Source organism: Brachyhypopomus gauderio, chromosome 5 (assembly GCF_052324685.1).
Source record: "Brachyhypopomus gauderio isolate BG-103 chromosome 5, BGAUD_0.2, whole genome shotgun sequence".
NCBI lineage: Eukaryota > Metazoa > Chordata > Actinopteri > Gymnotiformes > Hypopomidae > Brachyhypopomus > Brachyhypopomus gauderio.
Genome location: NC_135215.1, coordinates 14220781 through 14230602, shown reverse-complemented (window position 1 = coordinate 14230602; position 9822 = coordinate 14220781). Strand labels below are relative to the sequence as shown.

General features: G+C 45.6%; 1 long non-coding RNA gene across 1 annotated transcript; it reads right to left on the bottom strand.

Annotated features, from left to right (window-relative positions):
• Positions 1 to 3991: 3991 nt before the first annotated feature.
• On the bottom strand, positions 3992 to 9433 carry LOC143513830 (uncharacterized). Its single transcript, XR_013130681.1, has 3 exons — positions 9031 to 9433; positions 8839 to 8944; positions 3992 to 4094 (listed from the first exon to the last, which is right to left on the bottom strand). It is a non-coding gene; the product is annotated as an uncharacterized LOC143513830 (long non-coding RNA).
• Between the last annotated feature and the right edge of the window lie 389 nt (positions 9434 to 9822).

Below are 9822 nucleotides of genomic sequence, written 5' to 3'. Positions count from 1 at the left end.
ATGCTGGTAAGGTGTGACACACCAAGGCCTAACATAATCCAATTTCACTTTCACCTCAACCAAATCCCTCATTCTTTGTCACTTAACCACATAATGCACTGCCAATCCTGCACAATCATTAGAATCTGATTCCATATATAGGGACAGCACATTTGGCTTTTTTCAAAAGTAAGCACTGACATGAGAAAAACTTTGGCAGTGAGGAGCTGAATGCCAACAGCAGCAAGCCGACACAGAGACAGCCAGCCTCTCTCTCCACGCTCATGCTTATGAGCCGTCTGGAGAAAGCAGGGAAGAGAGAAGAGGAAGAACACCAACCGGATGACAGGAATAGGGAGGGGCTTGTTAAAGTGGCTGGATTGACAGAAAGGTGGTTGACTGGTGCGGGTCAGTGCGGCTGGCTGGCACAGCCCTGACAGAGAGAGCAGCACTTCCAGATCTCGCCTCACCTGTCACAGGCCACAAAGGACAGCAGCTATTAAGAATTCTGGGGAGTTCAGCCTCTGCACATCAGTTCCTGAGAATCTTTGCAGATAAAAAAAGAGGAGAAAGTGAGTATACCTGTAGCAGAGGCTAACAAGATTGTACTGGTCTTCAGTACATGAGTGCTGGAGGAAACGCTATCTTCTTTGTAATTCACATAGGTGTTTCAGCATCAGGGAGACAATGTCAGGATAGAGTCCTGCATGAGTCACTGGGTTTTGAACTTCCTTTTTTTGTTCCTTATGGACAGAATTTTTCCTCATTTCGGAAAGCTTTTTTGAGAAATAATGTAGAGAACAAAGACGTTTTGATTCCAATGGGGTTTTGAACATTAAATCACAGATGTTCTTTCACAAATCACAAGTTCTTTACTTGTCCAGGAATAGGATGAAAACACTGGAACTGAAATTAGACTATAAATGATTACAAAAGTCAATGAATGAAATTGATTGTTTTTTAGCATAGAAAAAAGGTACCTCTTACATGAATGGAAGTCTATATTATTTCCATTGGACAGAGGAATACAAGAGCTTTGTTATATGTGGTGGTGTGGGGCCCCCTCTAAGTGTACAAGATTATATAATATTGCTCCAGAAGTATTCCTATTAGTGAAATACTGTGAAAGTCATCGCCAATTAGAACCTGTCGTGACTTCACAATGAGATTGGTGCTAGAGGCCCAACAGACAGACCTTCATCTAAATGAGGGCAGGGAGGCCTGAGGTTAATCTCGTTGCTGTGGAACCAGGGACTGCTTTCTCTCTGGTACAAAGTGCTCTATGTGTGATGCATAATTCAACATGTAGATCTACCAGGAACAGGGCAGTTTCTCTGGTGTTCACACATTATCACAGTGAGAAGGTTTGAAATCTTTCTACCATCCATGGAATCTTAATGAATAACATTAGGATACAACTTTAGTAAAACTACTGCATTCTAGAGCAGCCAATCAAATCTTATCCCCTAAATCTCAATCTGAGAAAAGGAAAAAACATTTGTAATAGCCAGTGGCCCTAGGTCAGGGACTTGCAGCTCATAATAACTCTACAGGGCTCTGGGACTGACAGCTCCATCGGCACTGCAAACAGCTCTTTCAGGGAAAAATAACTGAATTCATGAGCTAATATTTGGGTTAGAGAAAAAAAATCAGGAAAGGAGAAACAATGTCCTTGAGATGAAAAGTATGAAAGTAAGTGCACATTAAAAGACCAATAAATACCCAGTCGGATTCTAGAAATACAAGAAGAGATGAAAAATCTCCATATAAAAAGCTAGAGAAAAGCTCAGAGCAGTACTGAGAGATGGAGTGCAGCTGTTTTGGGTTTGTGGTACAATAAATTGGTGTTGCACAGTACTAGTTGTGAAATCACATTCCACGCATCATTAATGATCTTTACTTCAATGTCTGCCAACAGCAAGCACTGAAACACTTTAAGAAAGGTGCAGCTATAGATTCAGCTGAGAAACAGAATTACTTTAACATTTATTTCTATTATTTCAATTCATGTTCTTGTTTACTCATATGGCAAAGTGCTTCAGATATGCCTCCATGTTCCACCTTTGGAGATGTATGCACGGCAAATAAGAGCTTTTTCCACGCTGTTTTTTTTTTGTTTGCACCAAAAGCAAGCCTAAAATATTGTTTTAAACTTTCTGGAGCATTTCAGACATCTATAATACTTGGCATGTTGGAAATGGTATATTGACCCAGGCTTTTAAACCCTAATATACTCTATGAAAAAAAATAACAACAAAGTACTACTAGGTCCGACATTGGGGGTCCGACATGCCGATGCTATTACAGAGACTATAATTTAACATGGAGCTGCATATTCATTAGTCATTACAGACTCTCAACCTTTTTTTGCTCTGTGTGCAATCAGCAATTTATCATCCTGAGAGAAATTGTAGTCAGATTAATGTATGACAAAAAAAAGGCCTTTCATAATAAAAGCGCAGCACTCGTGGTCCTGGGCTGGATGTTGAACAGGGCCATGTTTTCTGATAATGCAGAGCATCATCACTCACTTGTCAGCTTGAATGATAACATGAACGTGACCATCAAAAGCAGTGTAGCAGTGTAGCAGCGTTGCGGTGTAGCAGCGTTGCGGTGTAGCAGCGTTGCAGTGTAGCAGTGTTGTGGGTCGAGCTTCAGCCGCCAGTCACGGTAAATGATCAGGCATATGGGGTTCACCGCTGTGCGAGTCTCTGTCTCTATATATAACATATGTTTCCAGGGACTAAGGAACTAAGAAAAGAACATTCCCTTGTCTGGAGTGCAGTGCACATCTTTTCATTGATAGCTGAAGAGCAGAATCCATTTCTCCTTCTTCCTTACAGCATGCTTAACCCTCAACCTTGTCCTCACTGGCCCACACAAGCAGTTCGTCACCCATTAACGCTTGTGTTAGTTTCTTCTGCCTTAATCTTATTGTTTTTTTACAGAACCACTGCGGCTAAAATACGGTCCAATGCCGCAAGCAACAGTGCATTTTCTCAGCAGCTCCAGGAAGCTGTACATTATGTGACTGTGGCATCAAAGCCTTCAGAGGTTTTAGTTCCATCACAGTTAGGAAACTCATCTGAAAAACTCACACGGCACAGAGCGTTGTTGGCCAGACGATGTAATCTGTAGCAGCAGCACTGCCTGTCTGGGCACCACACCAGCCGCCGAATCTTGAAGTGATTGCATAACCTACATTTTCAGCTTCAAAACAGGTAGTAAATACTGCACAGCCCAATTCATCATTTTCGCTATGCAGGATGGATATGAAAATAATGCCTTCACCAGGACTCAACACAGAGCCTGTAGATTTATTTTTGCTACATGCAAAAAAAGAGAAAAGTCCTTTTTACATCATAATGTGAATAAGACAACACCCAGAATAAATGAAACCCTGCAATTTTAATAGACAAATAAGTAGTGAAACTTCACATGTTCCTGCTAAGGATTATTGGATATTTAAAGCCTTTCAGTACCTCAGGCTCTGTACAGCAAAGACTGAGGTATGCCTGGCATAGTACTATACTCGGGGTACTATACACGGGGTACTACACTCAAGGACAGATTTGATCCACTCGGCCTTGGCCTAGGCATGATACAATGATACTTAATTTTATGACCATAATGACCAAATACTGGGTCTGTTGCTGCTATTAGTGCTACACATGGTTAGGCTTATTAAATTTTAGTTTAAACACATGCTTAGAAAAATGTCAAAGAACAATGCTTGCATATAAAAATATACAACAATTTAAAACAAGTATGGTAACTAGAATCAAATAGCATAACAACAAAAAACTAACTTTTATTTTAATTTAATTTGGATCTTTATTTCACATATTAAATTGCTAAACACATCATAATGTATAATACAATTAAAATATGCATACAGACCATAACATTTTATAAAAAATAATATTGCACCACATATGCTACTTTCATGGAAGTATTTCTAAAAGTAGTTTCATAGATGATACAAAACATGGGAATAAATGTACTTTGAGTGGGAGCTTCCTTCAAGAGCCGCTGTGCCATCTTCTTTCCTCTGGATGTTATGCGCACTGCAGCCAACAGACTTTTGTCCCTGGGGCTGTTTGGTTATTTGGAACCTGAAAAAAAAGACTGAAATAGCATTTCTCTGCAGGTAGCAATGTTGTGTGAATTACACATGTCTCTGCATCACATTCCCAAATCACTGTAAGACAAATTATTACACTGATGAAATGCATTTCCATTTGCACAAATGATTCTGGTGGTATGTCACCTATTTTAATCCACACTAAAAATCATGCAAATTCAGCCAGTATTAAGAAGCCACATTATGAGCTGATAACGAGTGTTAGAGATGAGGTGTAGAGAGAGGTACAGCACTGATGCATTAAACTGCCAATTGACTGCCACTTTCAACTTATTTCTATTTGTCCCACTGATTGGTTGCTTTTAGGCAGAGAAAAATTACATGGGTCTTGGCTAAATTCTTGGTATGTGGCTGGACCACTGCATACTTAAAAGCTTAACGATCATTCAAATGGAGTTGTACAGCCATTCCAAATTCTACATTTCTGAAGTAGAATTTCTAGAGCTTTGAAGTGGTCTCCCTGCTTCCTACAAGACAACATTCCATGATAAGAGATTGGAGCACAGGGTACTGGCTTTAAAGTGGTCTCCTTTCTTCCTAAAAGAAAGAACATTCTCTGATAAGACTGAGAACTTGTTTCCTCCGCTCCATCATCCCTGCGATACTTCAAGCTTCCCGTTATTGGGCTTTTGTTCTCTCTACAAGCTCACCCTAGATACTGCTTCAAAATACCCAGCCATATGGATGAAGCATTTTACCCCAGCACCTTTTAATTAGTCTTAACATTCCATTTTGAACCCTCAAGTTATGGCACAGCCCAAAACTAGTCTCTCCTTCGCTCGGTTTCAAGCCACCCTGCTCGAAACCGAGGACACTCAATTCCCATTAATGTAACAGTGCCACAGCTCTTGTGTAGCTTTCTATCTTCCCACCATGATAAATGGTGTGACATTTGACTGATCTCTGGGCTCCTGGGTGCCAGATCCTCCTGGGGAGGCAGTTCCTGAGTGTTCTCACATAACCACTCTGGGAATGGCTGAAACAGTGCTTAGGTCAAAGTTGTTAACTTGTAAATAGAGGAATTCCATATGGTATTAATGTAATTAATGTTAACTCATCGGCTCTTCACTTATGAAAATCTCATCCTTTTTTTTGTTTACCATGATATAGTAATCTTTAAATGTGTTTTGAGCTAAAATAAACCAGATGGTTAAAGCCACATTTTCTTCTCTAAAAGAAACAGGGCAGTTTCTCACTAAAAGGCTAGATAAAGCTCACAACGTTATTACTATTGTTATGGTACAAAGATATTGTGACGTGCGGAGGAACGGACACGACACGTAGCAGAAGGTGCAAACACGAACTTTACTTTGGCACTGAACACGTAGCTTCACTGCGGTGGCGCAAGCACAACCAAGTGACACTCACACTGGCATGAAACTTAGACAAAGACGAGCACACGACACTGCGCGAACGCACATTAAATAAGTGAGTTACACAGACCCACGTGACCTCGAGACAAGGCACAGGTGTAACAAACGAACACGCTCACAAACAACCCACACCCACGGAAGTACAAACATGGACATAGCAGCACGCAGACGACGTCATGACACACCCACAGGGAAGGGTCCGGAGCTGTCACCGTGACAGAACCCTCCGCCAGGGGCTCGCTACTCCCGGAGCGTCCCGCGTAGCTGGGAAGCCCCGAACCAACACCGACGGGGCAGGTCCGGAGCCGCCGGGATCGTGAGCCTCCGAGAGCAGTCACCCCCGACGGCGGGAACCGCCGCGAACAGCTCTAGCACACCCTCCCTGGGAAGACAGGGGAGAAAACGTTAAACAATGGCACGCTGACAAACACACACACTGGAACATGAAACACAAATGGCACAAAAGGGAACAGTGGGTTAGGGAGACACAAGGGGACAGACAGAAACACCGGAACACACACATTCAGCCCCGAAGCCAGGCTTCCCGCCTGAGGCAACGCCAGTAGCGGCGCGAAGGCTCCGAGGGCTGGAGACGCTGCAGCAGGCGGTGCTCCTCCCGCCTGTTGCGCCCGCTCACCGCCAGGTGCCGCACGGCCGGCGGACGCGCTGGGTGGAGCGCGACTGGTCGACCGCTTGGGACCAGTCCCTCTGGCGGGCGCTCGAGGGGCGGCGTGACTGTCCGACCGCTTGGGTGCCGTGCTTCGGTCGGACGCGCGGGGTGCAGCGCGACTGGTCGACCGCCTGGGGGCGGGCGCTCGAGGGGCGGCGTGACTGTCCGACCGCTTGGGTGCCGTGCTTCGGTCGGACGCGCGGGGTGCAGCGCGACTGGTCGACCGCCTGGGGGCAGCACACCTGGCGGACGCGCGAGGTGCAGCGCGACTTTTAGCCCGCTTGGAGGCAGCGCGACCGGCGGGTCTCACAGCGACCTTCCTCCCGGGTCCGTGACTACCTCTTCCGGGAGAACCGTAGGGGCTTGCTGCGCGATAGGCCTGCCGGCGCTCCCTCTCCGGGAATCTCCCGTAGGAAGCCCCTCCCTTGCCAGGCCAGCCCCCTCTTGGACCGGTATCGGGGGTGGTGTCCATCTCCGGCTCCTCCTCCTCGGCCACGCTCCAGTCCATGGACCGAGCGGGGGTCTCGCATCGGGAGTGGTCCATGGGCTCCTCCTCGCAGGAATCCCCACTCACCGATGCGAACGAACTGTCCGGTCCGCCCCCTCCCCCTTTGTATACCGTCGGGAGCGAACATACAGACGGAGGGCTCTCCCCCTCGCTTTCCTCACCGTAGTCGGATGGGAGGGGACTGACGTCATCCCCCCCGTAACGAACGGTGCTCTCCGAGCATACGGACGGGGAATACTCCTCCTCGGAGTCCACGCCTGTCGCCTCGCACTCCGATGGCGGAGCACTGACGTCTTCCTCTCCGTAGCAGACCGTGCTCCGTGAGCACATTGACGGGGAATACTCCTCCTCCTCGGAGTCCGTCCCCTCCGTCTCGCCCTCAGACGGTGGGAGACTGCCTTCCTCACCCCCGTAATCCACCGTGCTCTTCGAGCACATTGAGGGGGGATAGGACTCTTCCTCCTCTTCCTCGGGAGGGGTGAGGGAAAAGGCGCCCATGCCCACCCAAAACGGCTCCTCGGTCTCCTCTTCCTCGGGGAAGACCGGGAGTAGCGCGCTATCCTCTCCTTGCTCTGCGCTCTCGGGCACTGGCATGGGAGAATACGCGTGCGGGGTTTCGGTCCTGCCGCCTCTTACCGCCCGGTGCGGGGGCTCTAGGGAAGCGGCGAGGTCCTGGTCCCTCCACATGCGGACCGCGGATTGGCGTAGGTGTTCTGCCATCTCCGCATCCTCCGCTTCCCGAGCCGCGCAGAGCATGTACGCGCACAACGGGTTCCTCATCATCTCCTGCTCGGAGACGGGGGCTTCGTGGTGACGGACCGGGGAAGAGCCGTGGTGGCGACGGCTCTTTCTCTTCCCTTTAGGCGCCCGGGTGGCGTATCCAGGCATACCTCTCTCTCTTTGGCTCGTCTTTCTGTGACGTGCGGAGGAACGGACACGACACGTAGCAGAAGGTGCAAACACGAACTTTACTTTGGCACTGAACACGTAGCTTCACTGCGGTGGCGCAAGCACAACCAAGTGACACTCACACTGGCATGAAACTTAGACAAAGACGAGCACACGACACTGCGCGAACGCACATTAAATAAGTGAGTTACACAGACCCACGTGACCTCGAGACAAGGCACAGGTGTAACAAACGAACACGCTCACAAACAACCCACACCCACGGAAGTACAAACATGGACATAGCAGCACGCAGACGACGTCATGACACACCCACAGGGAAGGGTCCGGAGCTGTCACCGTGACAGATATAGCAGGACTTTGAACATGGACTAGTTTTTGAGCCTGATATTTCAGTTCTGTTCTTGTTCTTAGGAAGGCCTCACATATGACTGCAGTTATATTTCACTGTTGAGGTTCCTCCTTCCCATTCAAGCAATATCATGACATGACTAAACTTTCTCTCTCAAGATTCGTGTCTTTTAGTATATGCCATTTTAAAGTATATTATTGTCATTTTATTATTAATATATTTTGCTATTTTGTTACTTGACTTACTTTTGCTGCACCAACCAATATCTGTTTTGTTTTTCAAATACACTTTAGAATTCAACTTCACTTGACTATTAGAACTGGACTTGAATAACTTGACTTTTTCTTTCTAGTAACTAAATGACAAAAGTACTGTATCATTCATTATAAGGAATGTTTGTCTAAATGTCCACTCCTAATCTGGGTCAATTTCTTTCTGCATATTTCTGATGTGAAGGAGGGTGTTATCTGCACAGACATGTAAAAATCAATATTTCAGCCTCTTTATGGATTTGCACTAGGCCAACATCAATTAAGCTTAGATGCTAGAGAAGGGAAAATGGACACCTATAACATACTGATGGGAGGGAGGACATGATGACAACTGATCAATGTCAAGCAAACTTTAAATTCATTCAAAATTAAATCATTCATTAAAATGTACAAAAAAAGAGAGAGGGAACCATAACAGTATAAATGTCAGTACATGTGAGTTTAACAGTGTGAATGGAGCTCAGATTTAGAAACAAAGTGGACTAATGTATTTTTCCTGAATAAAAAGTGAGGTTGCAGAAAGCTCTGACAATTCTAGAAGCATTTCACTCAGTAGCTCATGACACACCTCAGCATTCTCGCTAGAGCATACTAGAGTACTTCAGGTCAGGCTGTAAAACGAACTGCTTACAATTGGTTGAGTAGAGGTGGCTGCTTCATGAAGTTCTCAGTAATTCATCACCATGTTCTCTGCACACTGATTGGGCATCAAGCTTAGATAGACAGATGTTGCAAACCTGGACAGACAGAAATACTTTTACATATGTGGAACCAGGACAATGGTCTAATCTGTTATGAAAACCCATGGCCTGGATTTACTTACTGATGTGTTTGACTAGTTTGTCCGACTTGTTGTTTTGAACCGATAGGAACTGCATCTCACTACTTCTTAATCTCAGCTGGTCAGACGACAAAATATGTCTGACATGTACAGTGACACTTTCCTTGGGCCGAGTCAGAACAAAGAGTCTTCTTGCAGTGTTACTGCAAAAATGTCTCAAGAACTCTCTCTGTCTTTCTCTTTCCCTCTTTCCATTTCTTTCTCTCTCTCTCTCTCTCCTTTTTTACAGCCTTCTAAAGTCTAACTGGCAGTTCAGCAACATGGACCAAAGATAAAATAATCTTTACCAAGACAAGGAGAGAGAGAGAAACAAAGAGGTAGAGAGATCACAAAAAGAGAAATAAAAGAACTTTGAAGACATAAAGAGATATAGCGTTAGCACTGTAGCCTCCCCTTTGATGGATTTTCTGTGATGATTCATTGAGTGAAAGCTAAGATGAAGGCTTGGGATAACATCAGCCCTGTATCTTCTCAGATCTCAGCAAGAGCCTTTTGCCACCTTGTGTCCATCAAACTAAGCCCCATCAGCAGCCGCGGGACAGGCCCAATGATAATGCCCAAGGACTAGAGGGAAACAGTGACAGGAGCTTAGACAGAAGACTGCCATGCAAAGCATAAGCCAAACAGCACACCACAGATAACAGTTCCCTGTCAAATTACCCAAATGGATACGCTATATCTGTATAACCACGATCAATAGGAGAAAGGCAAAAGCAAAATTATATTTTAAAAGCATTTTTCACTTGGAAGACACCTGAGGTGACAAATGCACAT